Here is a 21,085-nt window from a genome sequence, read left to right on the forward strand (position 1 = left end):
CAACTACGGCTTTGCTAGGGATTTTCAAACATTCAAACTTTAAATTTGAAACAATTTACTTCAGACATTTAAAAAGTAATCAAAATTATGGAGAACAAAGTCAAAAATTTAAGGTTATTGAGGCTATTGTAGTGGATCATGCTAAAAATTATTTACTGAAAATTATCGACTGAAGTTTAAGTTAGTAAGTGTTCTTACAGATTGGCTTTCACAGCTTAGGCTTATAAAAGCGACTAATGTTGACAGGAAAATGAATAAATATCCAGTGCAACTAGATAAATTGAAATATGTTTTACGCATTCAATAATTTGATCTTTTCATTTATTCTTTTTTCTCTGTAATGTCTTTCTATTTGAGCAAATATTCACATTTATCGAATAAGAATTGAGTCAGAGAAAAAAATGACATGATTATAAATTAATATCACATGGTTTTCATCAAATTTTGCGTTTATTTCGGGAATCCCGGGATGTCAGAACTTGTATCCTGGAAAACGGGAAATCCCGAAATTTGTCGAATCCCGGGATGTCCCGGACTGGACACTAATGCGTGCCGATAATTAAACCGTGATATTATCATTGATCGATTAACTAACGGAACATCAGCGCCGATGCTAATGCTCAAACTATTGCCAACTTCAGGGCAACTTCACCCCTGGACTACGTCTTTTTTCTCTATACAGGAGTGAACATGGATTTTTGAAATCAAGAGCGTTACGTTGGCATGAAATATTTTAAACGTTTATAACTTTTTGCTGGCTTAACGAAATTTCTTGCTTAAAACCTCAATCGAAAGACATTGAAGTCTTGTCTAAGGTTCATGTCGTTTACTTACTGAATCCCACATACCTGTGCAAATAGTTTAATAACTGTTTTAAAAGAGAACGTTGATTTCAAACAAATCTATGAATAGGGGTGGTAGAGAAAAGATGACATCATTTGCTTTTCACTTTCCGCTTGTATCACATCTCAGCAGGCAACAAATAGGCTTGCTCTGACAGGGCGTGCTTCTCAGGCACAAACATTGATAGCGAAGGACCCCCCGCCCTCTGTTTGTCTTGATTCGCTCAAATCAAACTGACCATCGACCGACTGAGAGAAGATGCCGTCCGCAGCCAAAGCTATCACCGCTGCCGCCGCCAAGAACAAGTAGAGGAAGCAGTCCACAGAAGAATGAGATGATTGTGGCCGCCATCGCAGCCCTAAACGAACGGATCGGGTCCTCTCTGCAGGTGATCGAGAAATACATCGACGGGAACTACAACTGTGATGTCAGCAAGATTGGCGAAAGTGAAGTGAAATCCCGTGGCTGTGGCTGGCATCCAAGAAGGAGAAGGAGAAGGAGAAGAAGAAGGTAGTTCCTAAGCAAAACCCCACCAAGTTTCAAAGACCACCGTGATGAAGAAGCCGCCACCGCAAACCTCATCGGGCGAGAAGAATTTCAACCAGTGCGCCATCATAATGTATCCGTGTTACTCAAATTCAACAATTCAATCGGCTTTTTTCAGGGCCAACAAATGTGTACTAAAGATTTATTTGTGAAATATTTCCTAATGTGTTTACCACATACTTGCTATCTTGATTCATCTCGTAGCATCATACAATGTCTGATTTATTAAGAATAATCGACAATACGGCAATTTGAGGATGTTTCAGAGGACGGGATGCAATAACAGCATATTGCTTATCTTATACATCCCTTGCCAAGACATCAATTTCATATAGCCAAATTCCCAGATCAGAAAAGGCGGAGCATCATCTACTATTCTAAGGATATAAGGTATACCTCCTTCGTTGAATTCAGTTCCATTATATTTTCGCTTTCGAACTGGTAGGAGTTCAGCTTAACCTGCTCAGCTCCTCGCTACCTATGACACAGAGCTCTTGATCATTAACTTGCTGCAAATCCAGCGTTCGGATTGTGAAATCGCTCAAGATTTCTTTATTGACTCGCGCTTCCAGAATTGGCTTGTTGAAGCTACCATCGCCATCGCCACCGCAAACTTCAACGGACGAGGAGGATTCCAACATGTGCGCCGTCAAAATGTGTGTCCGTTTTACTCGAATCTCACCGTTCAAATGGCCCTTTTCTGGGCCAACGAATGTGTACTAAAGAGTTAATTTTGTAATATATCCTAATGTGTATACCGCATGCTTGCTATAATCTCTTAATTCTTCTCGTAGCGTCATACAATATCTCATTTGTTATAAACAATTCACAATTTCCAATGGGGGCCTTCCTTAGCCGAGTGGATAGAGTCCGCGGCTGCAAAGCAAAGCCATGCTGAAAATGTCTGAGTTTGATTCCCGGTCGGTCACGGATCTTTTCGTAATTGGAATTGCCTTGACTTCCCTGGGCATTGAGTATCATCGTACCTGCCAGTGCTAAAATGTGTTACTTTTCAGCACTAAAATCAGTAGCACTTTTCTGTACTGTTTTGGGAGTTATCAAATCGACGGCGAATCACCTCCATACGCCATTTATTGAATTGCTCAATGACTTAGTTAACTAGGTTCTGATTCTACATCCATTTGAATCGGATTTGGATTTCTGAGTGCCTCAACCAGTGCCTTGAATTCAATCAGCTGAACCTGTTCCTCTACACTATACCGAAACATCCCTTGAATCGTATCACCAGGTGAGTCTATTCCAGTTGTCTCATTATTAGCTAAGGATTGAAGCTAATATAGATTTAAGTAGATTTGCAACAATTGTAAGGCTAGGTCAAAATGTTAACTAATTCTAGGTACGAATAGAGAATTTTTGCTAACAAATCTATTAAGGCGACGCATTTTTCCATCGACTAAGTCAGTGATCCTCAGCCCTTTTTTTTTTCAACCATTTTTATTCTTGATAGTGGATAGTTTTCATAATGGTTTTGTTTAATGTTTTTAAAAACATTGGTAGTAGAACAGCTTCCCGAAGAAAACATATGTAGAACTTATCAGATTTGACCATCACATCCGTCCTTGACTGAACACGAATACCGTAAAACGGGGTAACTTTGATAATGCGGGAAGCTTTGATAGTGCGAGACCCACAATTAGTATGTTAAACGAAATAACAAAGTTTCTGTTAATCAGTTAAGCAAAACAAATGTATAAGAAAATAATATTAATATGGCACTTCATGTTAAAGCTATTTTCGTTGGATTTTAGCATTTCTGAAACGCTCACAAACAATCTGTTCTACGATCACTATTTAATGAAGTCATAATGAGCTCGTCACTTAATCTTGACAGCCTAATCGTAGTAGAATATGAATTCGGTCTTAAATCTCTTAGCGAAAATCATGTTTACAAACTGGAGCCATTTTTGTAATCCTTATATAGCGTTAAACGCCTAGAGGTATGCGCCCTATAATTGTTCCGTAATTGATTCAATTTTTTTCTGTTTTATACAACTTTTAGTGATCTTGACTGGTATTTTTGTGAACTTAATTTTGGATTTCGGCTTGCAGTCACAATCAAAAGCGTTGATAATTTTAATTCATCGCCGACGTTTCGATCCTATGGTTTGGATCTTCTTCAGGGCCTGTGTTTATTAAAATATTGATCTTATCTTATCTTTATCATTCTGTTGATCAACGTACGTGGGTAGTCATTCTTGCGTAGATGACTGTGTACAAGTTCGTCTTGCTCTTCTCTGGTTCTGGTTGTGCTCAAAGATCGAACTCGATCAATGAAATTGTTAATGACTGACAATTTTTGTTCAGATGAATGGAAGGAAAAGAAGTTCAGAATCCTACCGGAAGCAATCGGCTTGGAATACCAATCTGTTTTTACACTTCCATCCTCTTGCCTGATTACCAGAAGGTCCAGGAAAGGAAGCTTTCCGTTGTCTTCGATCTCGGACGTGAATTTTATTTTCTCGTTTTGTGCATTGAAAATTGACAGTGTTTGATCTAGTTTGTCTTTGTGTATGACTAAAAATAGATCATCCACATATTTTCGTATGAGTTGTGGAGGGACCACTGCAAGATTGATTGCTCTGGTGATCAAATTGTCCATAACAATATCCGCGAGGATCGGCGATAACGGACTCCCCATTGCAGTGCCCGATATTTGGTGGTAGTATTTCCCACGAAAACAGAAGAAACTCGCATCAACACAGAAATTTACAATTTCAAGGAAGAAATCTAGATTGATTTCTGTGTTCTTCCTAATTTCATCCCACATCATGATGATGTCATGTGTTACCTTCGTGACATTGGTAAACAGTGATACCGCATCAAACGATACCAGTATATGGTCTGGCGGTATTTGCATGTTGTTGACATACACGCAGAAACTCTTCGAGTCTACAGCGTTGTATTGACTTTTGAACGAACGCTGTAAGATATCCGCCATATACTTACACAGCTGGATCGTCAAACCGTCACCGTAGTAGAACACAACAACCCAACACTCACGAACACGCTCCACTAACCCATTCAAACCCAACCACCCAGTTACCACTCATAATGCTCGACCCACAGTAATATTCCCTTCTCCGGCTGTGAAACATCCGTGCGCGAGACGTGTGTACAAACCTGGCAGTTACCCGTTATGACCAGTGAGGGTACCGCATTTGAAAATGAGGAAACTAACCCGACATACCTCCGTGTAAAGCTACGGTACTTAACAAGTTGGTTAACTTCGAGTGAGTAATTTTTGTCAAATTTTTATCAATGTTAAGTTAGACCAGAATGTAATTGTATGTTGTATGTTTCGTGAAATATTTTAATAAACACAGGCCCTGAAGAAGATCCAAACCATAGGATTGAAACGTCGGCGATGAATTAAAATTATCAACGCTTTTGATTGTGACTGCAAGCCGAAATCCAAAATTAAGTTTTATACAACTTTGGCGACCTGTAGCTAAAAATTGTGACGTGCTGGAACATTTCTGAGAACAGCAACAGATTCAGCGACCCAAAATCTACTAGAGACACATAATTTGATCCTTGAGACACGCAAACATTCATTTTGCCACGACATTTTTTTACCAGCCTTGTTTTCTATAGAATTTTCTATCTCAATTTTTTTCACATTTGATATGCGTTTTATTAGGTACCATGAATGAATGTAGCACATCGTACTAAAATTAACCATGAAACTACTACTCGGAGGTAAATTAAACCATTGTCATTTCATGGTCTTAAAAAAATTGCCTGATGTGTCCATTATGTCCCTAATTCCCCTAAAATTAGTATTTTTATAAAGATTTTTTTTTTCATTAAAATGTCCAGAGATTTCAGGAAGAATGCCTCCAAATATTCCAACTAGGGTCTCTTTAGATTCTTCAATTGTTTTTAAAATATTCTCCTAGGAAGTATTTATATACTTTGTCCAAATAAGAAATTTAAAATTCTTCATTCATATTTTAAAAAATTTTTTGGTCAGTTTTCTTCCGCCGATGTACATTGCCCTCGATAAAAAAAATACTTAGGCACTCAGAGTTAGTGTGATGTAAGTCCCATGTTTCGTAATCTGTGATTTTTTTTTTTCAATTGTTGGCATATTTAAAGTATTTTTTATCTTAAACATTAGATTGTTAGAATATCACATTATTCACAATCAAGGTTTCAGCTACTGTGACATTGACCGCTACCGAAAAGATTCTCTTTGTTCCACTGCTGCCCAGAGCTATGTGATCGTAGGGTTTCAATGCTAGTAATGGACCCCTTAGTAGCTGAAATTCATTCTAGACGCTTTTCCGTAATGATATCTCAGACGCATATACGTTTTGTGAAGTCTATCAACACATTCAATGTCTTCACTTCATAGTACGTCTATGAAACATACAAAATCATTCGATTTTTCCAGCGAAATATGCATTTGAAAAACTATTGTCCGAAAGCATATTATGGACCCTCCCGGGGTCCATAATACGATTGTTTACAAATTTGACGTTGCGTATTATGGACCCTCCATTTGATTCCCATGTAATCCGGCTCGCTGCCGACGAGCCTATTATGGACCCACCTGGAAATGCGTATTATGGACCCTCTTGTGTGGTTTCATTTACAAAACTGTTCAAATATCTGTATTTATGCATCTCAAACCAAATATTTTGCCTGAAACTGCTGACTAACAATGTAATCGAAGTTCCCCCGGTGGATTTTCATAGGAATAAAGTTTGTTTGAGTGTTAATTTTATGTTTTTCTGTAGGGGGTCCATAATACGCAAAGGGTCCATAACCGGCATCGACTCCCTATTTAATAAACTTCGAGTCAGTCAGCTATCAATCATAAATTACAGATCATCGCTTCGCTTCGCCCGTTGGCGATCCATATTTTTCTACGGAACTCAAACACACAAAAGTCACCGATCGTCCCATTATGGGAATCGGCAAATCGAATACAATAGCCTCATTACTAATGCGATCAGTGCATACGAATACGAACCGACTGTCATTAAATCATTTGGAGAACGATTGTCTTAAATTTTCTGCGACAGTTTTCGATTAACGTGTATTGCATCATAAAATCCGTGGCCTCGAAACAATTATCACACTCGCAGCATGCATTCTCTGCTCTGGATAATTAATCCACATTCCGACCGGATACCGGTTCACGCCATCGATCTCGATTGTTTCTCATCGTCTTCGCTGCAGTCGGCATGCTTTGTAGGAGGGTAGATCAGTGATGGTAAATCGTACTCTCACGATTGTTCGCGCGCACTCGCTTTTGTGGTGTTTTCGCTCATGCTAAACGATCATAAACGGAGTCGTCATCAGTGTGCAAAACGAGCAAAATTAATGTAAAGGGTGCCGGTTAACATCAAGTGATTGCTTATGAGAAGTATTTGATTAACGACAAAAAGAGCGATTAGGCCTCTCCTTGCCCATTAAGTAGCTAAATGGAAACTGTTGGTGACTATTTCTTCTTCCTGGCGTTACTTCTCAACTGACACAGAGCCTGCTTCTCAGCTTACTGTTCTGTTATTGTTTGGATAACTATTTTTTTCATTTCTGATTTCCTCGATTCTCTTATTTTAAACAAATTAAAACCAAGCCCAATTCCGCTCTATTTGTATTCCATTATCGAAGTTACCCCAAAACATAAAATTGACTTTCGATTATATGAAAAATTATACATCCATTCAGAATAAATCTTTTGGCAATCTATCAACTGCAATCGCTAGTTATGATGCCAGTACTTGTTTTAAAAAATATGAATTATATTTATTTGAAACAGCATGCATAAATATTCAAGTTTTCTTCGAAAAAACTATCAAAGTTACCCCGTTTACGGTACCTTTTCGCACTCGCACAACGTTAACCGCTGACACAATTGCTCTTGATTCCATCGCTCACATCACAGGAGCATACAACGGAATCAAAAGTACACACATCACATCTAGTAGAGTCGTATTGTCAGAAAGAAAAAAAAACATACATAAAATTACCGTAATCCGGGGTAACATTGGTCAGTTTTTAGGATATTTCTTAAATATTTAATTCAAAAATGCAAATGTTCTGAGTTTTATATTTTTAAAACAAGTACTGCCACCCATTGCTCGTGACTACATACTGTATTTTGTTTTTTGAAAGATTTAAGCATGTTTACAAAAACGTTTTTTTATGTGATTTTTTCATTTAGCTGATATGGGGTAACATTGATCATCCATGCAAACAACGTTCGGTAATATTGAAAATGTCGTTACTTACTTAAATCATGGCCCCTGAAGCCGAATATGATGTCCAAACGCTTACATCTCATTTACTTTTTGAGTTAATTTAAAATTAAAAACACCTCAAACTGCGAAATACGCCTAAAGGTAGGCAATTTCCTAAGGGAATTTTACATTCTTAACAGTAATTCGTTAATGTTGCCTAATTGAACATACTTATAAAAGTTTTGACAGCGGAATCGTTTTGGGCGATGCCATTTTTAGTGAGAGCCGCATTTTCTTTGCTCATATCGCTTGCAGAACCTATGTGAGACATGAATCTTCGGTAGTGTCATCCTTAACCATTGAAATCATTGTTTCGCAAGCTTGACAAATTTACGCATAAAGTTAACGCAATTTTTGCAAAAATCTAAATTTTTAATAGCTCATTAATATAAGAAAGAGAAGCAACATTTATCCTCTGGAAATGTTTCATCAATAAATGATGATACCAACTTTTTACGAGATTAGTCATTCCGATCAATGTTACCCCGCTGATCAATGATACCCCGGATTACGGTACATTAAAATCACATATTAGATCACATTACCATTCTGCTGAAACTTTGAAACATAGAAGAATCACAAAACACAAATTAGAAAGGAAAGGAATAAAATTTTTACATTCCCTAATGCTCTTATTGAATTTGCAAGCATTCCCACACTGATCGGTAATTGCAGTCGTAGATACCGCTTTGTTCTCCAACCGAATAAAGGATGACGCTCTGCCCGGAGCTGTCTGCGGTTTTAATAGCTTTTTCAGACTTAAAAGAGCAAAACTTTTCTGCGGATATTTACCCCATGAGGGTGCTGCTTCTCATGTTACATTTTCTTTGCCAGACACAATGTTGCCACTGTCATATTGGGTGTATGCTATCTTTCGAAATCTTTCGGTTCACACTCCACCGCGCTTTCGTTGGAAGCCTTGGGAGCAATCGCTGGATGTTTGAAAATTCTTTTATTGGGGTTGCTAACTTGGAGGTCGAATTTTACTATCCACGAACCACAAAGAAGCCAAACTTGATAGCAACCAACCAACCGAGCTGTAAAGCGAAGCACGTTTCACACGTGGGTGCCATATCAGAATGATTTAATTAAGTTCGTTTGCGAGCCACGATAAACCCTAAAGCTCAAATCGTTCATAAATCACCCCGCCCTACCTCAATCGTGGACCAGTTGGAGAGTTGGTGCTCCAATCTCAAAGATAGGGCAAACAGCTGTAACTGATTGTGGGGTTTTAAAACACGTTCCAACAATTTGACCTATTCTGTGGGAAATGCAATCGAGTCGTTCGCTTCGTGATTATCCGCAATTCAGTTGACTAGGTATGGTCATTGGTCATGGGCGTAGAACCGGGGTTGATTGATGGTACGATTGCATTATAGTACCAAAAGAATTTCAATTATTGGCTATAGTTGAGAAGTATCTTAATCGGATATGGCAAAACTTTTGATCAAATAATCTGACGTTGGAACAGATAATAAGATGGGCAGACTGAAACTCCCCAAAAAGCCGTAGCGATGAACGCGCAGCTATTCAACAAAACCAAACTGAAGATCGTGGGTTCAATTTCCGGCAGTCAGTTAATAACCGTGCAACACTAAGCTGCGAAGCATACTTTGACCTAGTTGAGAAAGCAAAAAGAAAACTATAAATAAAAATGCGCAGGAACTAGTATGGACGACGCGAGGTGATCGAAAGGAGAAGCAGCACTGCAATGAACACCTTAACCCCTCTACCGGCAGCTTCATTTTTTACCACAAAATTCAAATTCAAATCGTTATAACTTTTTTGTTTTTCAATATTTTTGCACCAGTTTTTCACAAGCTCTCAAAAAACTCTTCTAGTTTAAGGATCTGTGTCGATATTGATCATTGGTCATCTGGTTTTGAAGATATTCCAAAATTCTTTGGGGGACCGACCCGTAACTAAAACCCCCCGTTAATTTCTCAGGCTACAGATTTTTTATCGTATTCGGATATTCACTCTTCGGAACAATACATAAATGAGAGTATGTTGTGAAAAAATTAAGCAATTTGGTGCAGCCGTCTTTAAGTAATGACCGTTTAGGTTTCTGGAACCACGCTGGTAAAATAAAGATCTTAAAAACTTCAAAAAACATCATATCGTAATTTTCGAATATCTCCAAGAATACTGAACCGATTTGTATGATTTTTTCAGAGAAGCTCCTTATTACTTGGCATTATATAGCCCACAATTTATTTTTTTTTTGATAAATTGATCAAAAACAAAATGGCCGCCAAAGGCATTTTATATGGAAAATGTCAGTCCCCCAAGGAATATCGGAATATCTTTAAAACCAGATCACCAATAATTAATATCGACACAGATCCTTAAACTAGAAGAGTTGTTTAAGAACTTGTGAAAAAATGGTGCAAAAATATTGAAAAACAAAAAAGTTATAGTGATTTGAATATTTATTTTGCGGTAAAAAATGAAACTGCCGGTAGAGGGGTTAATGGTGATAAGATCGCAGGCAAAACAACGGAGGCAATAACTCTATCAGTGCTGTAGATGGGTTGTAGGAAAAAAGGTCAAAGGTCAGAAGGTCGAATGACAAAAGGTCGAAAGACAAAAGGTCGAATGGACAAAAGGTCGAATTGACAAAAGGTCGAATGGACAAAAGGTCGAATGGACAAAAGGTTGAATGGAAAAAAGATCAAATGGACAAAATGTCGAATGGACAAAAGGTCGAATGGACGAAAGTTCCAAATTTTACCATCCAAAGGATTATCGTACACTCAGTTGCTAACATTTTAATCACAAATTCCTCCCTTCTCATCTGAAGTTTTTCCTTTTTTTTTTAAATGATAGCTGTTCTTCAGAACTATCGTTTGAAGCAATAATTTGTATTAATACTATTATTTTCCAATCAAAAGATTCATTTTCTGAATATCGGTTGTTATTATTTTGATACTCCAAAGCATAAAGTAATTATTATTAGCTTGTTATTTGATACATTTTCAATAGAGATTTGTCCTTCTTTGAAACATTGGCTGTTCTTCTGCAGTTATACATTATAGTGATTTTATACTGTTGTAAACACTTGTATCGACGATTATTCCCTTTATTATACATAGACTGTTCTTCATTAATTTCACTTTTACATCTTGCCTATATTTTTTTACAATTGAAATGTTGCCTTTTTATAAATATCGGCTGTTTGTCATGCTTTACAGTGTTTATGAGCATTTCAATTGCATTTCTAGTAAAGGATTTTCCTTCTTTTGAAGTTTTGCTGTTTTAGGGCTATGCATTAGAGTTTTAACTGACTGTTGGTTTCGACTGATTTGAATTAGCATCAGGGAACCCTCTGCTCTGCAGTCGACTCATGGTGGCACGCTATAGGTGCTATAATTCCTGTAAAATCTGAATGACAGCCGCAGTTACTGCATTCCAGCACTTGGCATCCCAACACATAGCACAACGAGTGGCATGCACCTCGATGCACTTAGAGTTACATAATTACCAGGAGAACATAAATAAACTAACGAGTCTCCAACCAAACCACCTTTCAACGCAGCAGAATCGTAGTGTGCTGCGCTAGGTTCACAAAAATTCTAAAAGCGCGCGTTTGGGGAGATTCAACACATGCGCTGCTCGGTGCTACGTCATCCACGGTGCTCCAATTACCGTTATTATCAAATAAAATATACCATTCAAACGGCAGTCAGCAGTTGATTCCTGATGTTGTTCTGCACCTCTGGGCCGATTTTGAAAAAAAATTCTTAGTCAAAATTCTGAGTTACGCCCTTTTGAAGTTTATATGATAGAAATCACATAAAATATGCCATTTTTACTTGTATAAACAAAGAGATTATACAAAAAAATGTCGTTTTGATTTTTTATCTGGTTTTAAATATTGAAAATCACATTTTCCTAAAAAAAATCTAGACCGACATTTGAAAAGGGCCAATGCTTTGTTTAGTTATTACTTATCAATCAATACACGAACAATTATATCTAACAATCTAACGCCTGATAGTGATTTTAGGAAATTGTCCAAAGCATTCAAATATGAATGAATAATTCTTGGACAGGATATGCAGATACGCCCTTATGAAGTGTATGAAAAAATTATTACATGGTGAATTCCGTTTCATCTATAATCAACGGTTAGTGCATACATAATCATTACACCTTTGCGGTTGTTCATTTTTCATTAAATTTAGCAAGTTGCATACAATTTACACGTACACATATTGTCTAGATTGACATTATAAAAGGGCCAAAGTATAATTGAAATATATACACATCAAAATAGCTGAACATCAAAGTTGATCGCAACATTCGAACATAACATATCTGTATCTACATAATTCTATATTCTATTAAATTCTATTTAATTCTTTTCTATTCTAATCTGTTCTATTCTATTCAATTCTACTTAAATTTATTCTATTTTGATCCACCCTACTTGTTCTTATACATATTTTTACAAATGCCAATGTTGTAATCAACAACTGCATGCAAAAGAATTGAACGGTACACTTTCGATGTTTGTTCGACTTTATAGCGCTGACAGGTCTGTGAAACAGCGCTATGCACAGACTCCGACGCCAGCTCATTATGTCAGCCTAGTCCTCGACCATTCGCATTGCAGAAGTCTTTTACATGAAACTTGGTGATATGATATTTCGAAGATTTTGTCAGACTCTGCTCTTCCCAGCTCTCGACAAACTTGTTCACATTACCTTTAAAACAAGGATCCAGCTCAAATGAAAATACAAAATGCTTCAGTTGTTTAAAAAACATAACAACTATTATACATAAGCTGAAACCTTTATTTGGACTAACTGTGAAATAATAATTCAAATGTTCATGAGAAGCACGCATTAGGAGTCAGAATCTGTGCATAGCCATTTTTTTTAAAGCTGGGAGCGCTTAAGAGCCGTACAAATATCGAAAAAGTACCGTTCAAATCTTTTGCGCGCAGTTGTTGATTAATACAGTGTCCATTTGTAAAAATATGTATAAAAACAAGTAGGGTGGATCAGAGTAGAATAAATTTAAGTAGAGTAAAATTGAATAGAATAGAACAGATTAGGATAGAAAAGAATTAAATAAAATGGAATAGAATACAGATGTATAATATAGATACAGATAATAGATGTTCAAGTGTTTCGGTCAACATTGATACAGTCATTGTTCAGCTATATTGAAATGTGTATATTTCAATTATACTTTGGTCTTTTTTCAATGTCAGTAAAGACAAAATGTGTACGTGTAAATCGTTCAAATATTACGTAACGAGGGGGTTCGGTGTTACGGTTCATACATTTTCCATACAAAAGCTGTAACGTAGGAGAGGAAAGGGGGTCTCAAATAGGAAAATTCTGCGTTACATTATATTTGAATCATTCCTCCTATGCAAATTGCTAAATTTAATGAAATAAGAACAACCGCAAAGGTTCAATGATTATGTATGCACCTAGCTAACCGTTGATTACAGAAGGAGCACAATCCACCATATTCAATATTCTTTTCATACATTTCAAAAGGGCGTATCTGCATATCCTGTCCAAGAATTTTTCATACAAATTTGAATGCTTTGGACAATTTCCTAAAATCACTACCAGGCGTTAATTTGGTAGATATCATTTTTCGTGTATTGGCTTATTAGTAATAACTAAACATAGCATTGGCCCTTTTCGAGAAAAATTTCAGAAAAAAAAATATTTTTCAATATCTAAAACCATATAAAACATAAAATCTAATTTTTTTTATTATTATTATTTATTTATTTAGTTGGTGTTACATCAATTAATTTGATAAAACCTCGTTAACAATGTTACGCCAATTTACTCGGTCCATGGCTGTGTCTCTCCAACTTCGATTTTGGCCCACGTTCTCCAGATCTTGTTGCACCTGATCAAGCCACCTCGCTCGCTGTGCTCCTCGCCTTCTTGTGCCAACCGGATTCGACGCGAACACCATCTTTGCAGGATTGTTGTCCGCTAGTCTTGCAACATGTCCTGCCCAGCGCACCCTTCCGGCTTTCGCAACCTTCTGGATACTGGGTTCGCCGTAGAGCCTAGCGAGCTCGTGGTTCATTCTCCGCCGCCACACACCGTTTTCCTGTACTCCGCCAAAGATCGTCCTAAGCACCCTTCGTTCGAACACTCCAAGTGCTTGCAGGTCCTCTTCCAGCATGGTCCATGCTTCATGTCCATAGAGAACTACCGGTCTTATAAGCGTTTTGTACATGGTACATTTGGTGCGAGGGTGAATCTTTCTCGACCGCAGCTTCTTCTGGAGCCCATAGTAGGCGCGACTTCCACTGATGATGCGTCTCCGTATTTCACGACTAACGTTGTTATCAGCCGTTAACAAGGATCCGAGGTAGACGAACTCATCAACTACCTCAAAAGTATCCCCGTCTATCGTAACACTGCTTCCCAGGCGGGCTCTGTCGCGCTCGGTTCCGCCTATCAGCATGTACTTTGTTTTTGACGCATTCACCACCAGGCCGACTTTTGTCGCTTCACGTTTCAGGCGGGTGTACAGGTCTGCCACCGTTCCAAATGTTCTGCCGACAATATCCATATCATCCGTGAAGCAAACAAATTGGCTGGATCTTGTGAAAATCGTACCTCGGTTATTGAACCCGGCTCTCCGCATGACACCTTCTAGCGCGATGTTGAACAGCAGGCACGAAAGTCCATCACCCTGTCGAAGTCCCCGGCGGGATTCGAACGAACTGGAATGTTCGCCCGAAATCTTCACGCTATTCTGCACACCGTCCATCGTTGCTCTTATTAGTCTTGTGAGCTTCCCGGGAAAGCTGTACTCGTCCATGATTTTCCATAGCTCTTCGCGGTCGATGCTATCATAAGCCGCTTTGAAATCGATGAACAAGTGATGCGTTGGGACTTGGTATTCACGGCATTTCTGGAGGATTTGCCGTACAGTGAAGATTTGGTCCGTTGTCGAGCGGCCGTTGATGAAACCAGCTTGATAACTTCCCACAAACTCATTTGTTATTGGTGATAGACGACGGAAGATAATCTGGGATAGCACTTTGTAGGCGGCATTCAGGATAGTGATCGCACGATAGTTTTCACATTCCAGTTTGTCGCCCTTCTTGTAGATGGGGCATATGACCCCTTGCTTCCACTCCTCCGGCAGCTGTTCCGTTTCCCAGATTCTGACGATCAGCCGGTGCAGACAGGCTGCCAACCTCTCCGGGCCCATTTTGATGAGTTCAGCTCCAATACCATCCTTACCAGCGGCCTTGTTATTCTTGAGCTGGTTAATGGCATCCTTAACTTCCCTCAATGTGGGGGCAGGTTGGTTTCCTTCATCCGCCGTGCTGACGTAGCCACTTCCTCCGCTGTCGTGACCCTCGGCGCCTGTGTTCTCTGCGCCATTCAGATGTTCATCGTAGTGCTGCTTCCACCTTTCAATCACCTCACGTCCGTCCGTCAAGATGCTTCCGTCCTTATCCCTACACATTTCGGCTCGCGGCACGAAGCCTTTTCGGGATGCGTTAAGCTTCTCGTAGAACTTTCGCGTTTCTTGTGAACGATGCAGCTGTTCCATTTCTTCACATTCCGCTTCTTCCAGGCGGCGCTTTTTGTTCCGGAATAGGCGGGTTTGCTGCTTTCGTTTTCTTTTATATCGCTCCACGTTTTGTCGCGTTCCTTGCTGCAGCATTGCAGCCCGCGCTGCATCCTTCTCCTCCAAAACCTGCCTGCATTCTTCGTCGAACCAATCGTCACATGTCCTCCTTTCCACGTACCCGACGATGCTCTCGGCTGCGTTGTTGATGGCTGCTTTTATGTTGCTCCAGCAGTCCTCAAGAGGGGCTTCGTCAAGCTCGCCCTCTTCCGGCAACGCTACCTCGAGATGCTGCGCGTATGCGGCAGCGACGTTCGGTTGGGCCAGTCGCGCTAGGTTATACCGAGGCGGGCGTCGATACCGTACATTGTTAATTACGGATAGTTTTTGGCGCAGTTTCACCATCACCAGGTAGTGGTCGGAGTCAATGTTAGCGCCACGATAGGTTCTGACGTCAGTAATATCGGAGAAGTGCCGTCCATCGATCAAAACGTGGTCGATTTGTGATTCCGTCTGCAGTGGTGATCTCCAGGTGTATCGATACGGGAGGCTGTGCTGGAAGTAGGTGCTGCGAATGGCCATGTTCTTGGAGGCGGCAAAATCTATCAGTCGTAGGCCGTTCTCGTTCGTCAGCCGGTGGGCGCTGAACTTTCCAATCGTCGGTCTGAACTCCTCCTCCTGGCCAACCTGAGCGTTTAAGTCTCCTATGATGATCTTGACGTCGTGGCTTGGGCAGCGGTCGTACTCGCGTTCGAGCTGCGCGTAAAATGCGTCCTTGTCATCATCAGTGCTTCCGGAGTGAGGGCTATGCACGTTTATGATGCTGAAGTTGAAGAACCGGCCTTTGAGCCTCAACTTGCACATTCTTTCGTTGATCGGCCACCACCCGATAACGCGCCTCTGCATATCACCCATCACTATAAAAGCTGTTCCCAGCTCACGTGTGTTGCCGCAGCTCTGGTAGATGGTATGATTACCTCTAAATGTTCGCACCATCGAACCTGTCCAGCACACCTCCTGCAGCGCTACGATGTCGAAACCGCGGATCTTCAGTACATCGGAGAGTATGCGTGTGCTTCCGATGAAGTTGAGAGATTAGCAGTTCCACGTACCGAGTTTCCAATCGCTAGTCCATTTTCGTCGCTGTGGTCTTTGCCGATTGTTCCGGTCCGTATTCTCTCGTTGACGTTCCTGTGCTGGTGTATTTTTACGGCTGGCTTGCAGGGCCTGACACCAACCCCCTAGATTTCCGGAGGACCATTCCCCCTAAATGTTCGGAGGGCCATAGTGCGCAGTTTAGCTTAGAGTCCTTCTCTGGCACTCGGACGATGATCAGCCGCCCCTGACATGGGGAACAGACGCTGTTGTGAGCCGCTCCTAACATGGAGTACTGACGCTCAAGGTTTGCAGAAGCAAACCCCCCCTTCCCTGTCAGCATACGACCAAAGTTCCCACCGGGGGTTGGTTACCCGATCTTCCCCAAGGTTACTCGTACCCCGGCCAGTACCACGAGGAGGTAGGGATAGGAGTTGCTGGGCAAGAGGCTAAGGACCACACAAAGGGGTCTATTTTATTCCTGTAGGTACGCGAGGTACCAATGGTACGCCATGCCCAGCCATTTACCGTTTTTTATTATAATCTCTTTGTTTAAACAAGTTAAAGTGGCATGTTTCGTGTGATTTCTATCGGATAAACTTCAAAAGGGCGTTACTCAAAATTATGACTAAGGATTTTTTTTCAAAATCGGCCCAGAGGTGCAGAACAACATCAGGAATCAATTGCTGACTGCCTTTTGAATGGTATATTTTATTTGATAATAACGGTAATTGGAGCACCGTGCATCGGTATCTAAGTTGTAAAACAACTGCTCAGTAACGAAAAGTCTCTACAGCTATTTTTACCTAACTATGCAGGTGTCTAGATGGTCTACATGATACGGTCGAAGATGCGCGATCTGGAAGCTACAATTTCGATTCTCGTTTTAAAATTTTGTCTTCACACCAATTATTGTACTGTTTTTGAACAACGCATGTGACGAAGCGTATGAGACGCATTGAGAAATTACCCTAAAAAAGCGAAGAACACCAACAAAGGTCTCAAAACGTACATTGCACGGATGAGCTGAGAGGAATGTGGCTTGCACATAAGGCTACAGCACGTACACAGTAACTCTGGATGCACTACGACCTGAAAATTCTAACGCAATTTCAATCCGAAAAGATCGTTGACCAGCTGAAATTGAACCTCCCTCAGCATGGTCTTTCTGAAAATATGCGCGTTTTCTTCGCGTCTATTTTAGCTGTAGCGCTTGTGATTACTTTTTTACCTAAAGAGTATAGCCTTTTGTTCTTCCTAAATTGTTGTCCATTCGACCTTTTTTTGTCCATTCGACCTTTTGACCATTCGACCCTTTGTCCATTCGACCTTTTTTGTCATTCGACCTTTTTTCCATTCGACCTTTTTTGTCATTCGACCTTTTGTCCATTCGACCTTTTTTGTCATTCGACCTTTTGTCCATTCAACCTTTTGTCACTTCGACCTGTTGTCCCTTCGACCTTTTGTCCATTCGACCTTCTGTCATTCGACCTTTTGTCATAGAGTCCTGTGGATAAACCAACCAGCCAATACTTTGAGGAACGTTAAGGATGCCATTCAACAGTCCTGAGTTGGTTGTGCTACTTTTCCCCGAATGTCGGTTCTCCGAATGTCGTTTCCCCGAACGCCAGTTCCCCGAATGCCAGTTCCACGAATATCCCGTTTCCCCGAATAACCTGATTCCCCGAAAAGATTTTGGAACTCATAATTGCCATATATTTATACATTTCAGGGTGGTGAACGTACTGGTCATCTGATATGCACCCTTCTTTATTTCATTGGAGGTTCTTACGAGTTTTACCGTCCTCAGCATTTTTGGCAACATGTGTACAGCCAAAAATTACCAAATACAGTATGGCCCATAAAAAAATGCGAAAATGGTCATATCATGTTTTATGGTAGTTTTTACATAGAAAATGTGAACGAAACATAAATATTATTCATTATTTGTATTGTTTAATCTATTTAGACTCAGTTTTTCGCTTTGAATATGATTTTTATCTGTTACTTTCACCTTACCAGAGAGGAATTGGAAGCATACCTTCAAATTTTATCATGCGGACGTCGAGTTCAATATCTGTGTGATGAAAGCTTCTAAAACATCAACGATGACGTGGGATTCTTCACAGGCCTTGTCTCCAGCAAACGCCCATATCAAATGACAGAATTGGTTCATACCTGGGTAATTGGAGACTTAAACATATTTCCGAAAAAACGGCTGATTTTGCAGAGCTTTGATTGAATCTTCATATAAGTGTGATAAGCGGCTCCGTTTTGCTTAAAACCTATGAGCTAGTATTGATATAAGTTGTCTCTAACCGATGCAAAAAATTTCTTCCTCAAAAATCTGTTATAGGCCTCTGTATTAATTTTTATTCAACCTTAACAAAAAATAAAGGCATATCAAACCTATAAGACGCAAATGCCCTCAAAACTATCACCCTGACAAAATATTTTATTGTGATCATGAAAAACACGTTCTCTAAGAACTCCTCCATCCTGTGATACCAAACAAACTAAAATTTTCAACAATAAAGTGTGATTTTTGATGGTGGAAAGTTTATCACCAGAGTATACGACAATCAGATACTGTTTCTAGCTTTGGGCGGACAAAACCTTTGAACTTATTTGCTTTATAACATTACCTAGGACAGTAAGAAAAATATCACAAAAATTGTCCTTGCTAGCGAAGTTGAGTCAGAATATACTACATTAATCAGAAATTACATTCACTATCAAAAACAATGAAACTAACGCTTGTGGATGCTATATTCACGTTCAAACAATTTTCGCATTTTTTTATGGGCCATATTGTACCTCCTTCTTTTGATTGCTTGTCGTTCTTTCTATTCACCATCCTGCCACTGAAAACAATTTTTGCGCCTATTTGAACTGCTCCACTTTTCGGGGAAACAGGTCATTCGGGGAACTGGCGTTCGGGGAACCGACATTCGAGGAAAAGTAGCACAATCTCCTGAGTTACCTTCTCAGAGGTCTGATTGCAGATTTCCTTGAAAAAAAAGCTCAGGGCTCGGCTAGGAAGCAATGTGACGATAGAAGGGGCATAAATTCGAGGTGGTGAACGAGTGTCCAAAAGGTTAATATGCCAAAACTTAGGAAGTTTTCGAAATTGCAAGTCTACGATAATCTTCATACTGAATTACCAAGAATTATCCAATGGAAATAGTATGTTTCAGGTTTAGTGATTCAATAAATCTTTTCAACGCAAAAGTGTTGAAAGTATTTTCCAAGCAATATTTCTATCAATAGATAAACCACACTACAAAAATGCATTCATTATCCCAGCTACACCGATGAACGCCCCCTACATCAACCGAATTAAAAGTAATTTTCTTCAATTTGCATGCGCACGTACGATTCATAAAACGTCCTGGCCCTGGCGGTAACTCTACTTTCCATGCATTAGCTCTGCTAATCCTTCATGGTAGCTTGTAGTTCTGCGCCGTTTCCCTCATCCTATGCATTTCATCCAAACTGTCCCCCCGAGGGTTCAATAGAGCTGACAACCATCACCGAAGAACCACTCTTTTGTTGGCCTGACTCCGAAGATAGAGAAAACGGCCCGCACTTGGAGAGCCCAGTATCTTTCCCACTGTGTAAGCGGGGACTATGAAGCAGAAAACTACTTTGGTTGGCCAAAATCTGTAGTTCTCTGGGGATGTTTCCTACAGGTTTGATGCCTTCAAAAAAATATCTTGGGTTATTTATGTCTTATATTGAACTCACCATTCAGATTTATAATGGTAACCAGTGCTCATCGGCAGCATTATCATTGCAATTCATGCACACGTTAGTTCAAGCGTGTCAAATCACAGGTTCATACCTAAGCAGACTTTAACAAACATTTTCTAACAATTTTGTAGCCGAACGGTTTTCTAGGTTACCGTCGATGGAGGTGACAATGGGTCTAGGGGGTGAGATTCGATCAAAACGAAAAAATATGATTTATGAAATATTTCAGCTAACAACGCTGATATTACTAAAATTTATAATTCATATGTTAGAGAACATATTATTACACGTAATTCATCACAATATACATTTTTAGAAATAGTAGTTTTTGTTTACTATATCAATAAACTTGTATGTTGAAACTAGATAAAATTTACAACATTAAATTTCTCCTGTGAAAAGTATCACGCATGTACTTTAACCTCTATCTTTACATTATTAGAAGGGTGAAAGTCTTTTCATTACACTTCGCAAGTGCCGGGTGTTCTCTTTTTTCATTAAGATATGTTCATTCTTTCTAAATACAGCATCGCTGAAACATCAAACAAGTCTACTTGAGGATTCCGTGCATTGGATAACAATGCAATGCATTTTGACAACTTCTCAAACTAGTAACTGTGTTTCGTGCACAGCAACTTTGTTAAATTTTATAAAATAGTTTTTTTTTTAATTTAATTATTTATCAGTGTTTTTATATCATAGAAACATCTCACGTAAGTACAAATGAGTTGTATCGCTGAAATATCGGAATTATGACGTCAACATCTGCCTGAAATGTATTGATCGTGGAATGTCGCACCAAAATTTAACTATTTGAAAGGTTTAAAAATAATTACTGTTTCAGTACGCCTTTGGGGAAACGGAATAGGCTTTATGGCAATGGGAATGAGACTTTGAAGACAATTTGAAGGAAAAAACAAGGGAATTTGTGTAAACTTGACGATAAATGTAGGGTTTACATATTTTTTCTCATAACTCGTCAATTTTTGATGCAATCGTTC

General features: G+C 39.5%; 1 pseudogene; it reads left to right on the plus strand.

The window, feature by feature from the left end:
• Positions 1-1,177: 1,177 nt before the first annotated feature.
• Positions 1,178-21,085, plus strand: part of LOC110678098 — a 53,583-nt pseudogene continuing 33,675 nt past the window's right edge.

Source organism: Aedes aegypti, chromosome 3 (genome assembly GCF_002204515.2).
Source record: "Aedes aegypti strain LVP_AGWG chromosome 3, AaegL5.0 Primary Assembly, whole genome shotgun sequence".
Taxonomy (NCBI): domain Eukaryota; kingdom Metazoa; phylum Arthropoda; class Insecta; order Diptera; family Culicidae; genus Aedes; species Aedes aegypti.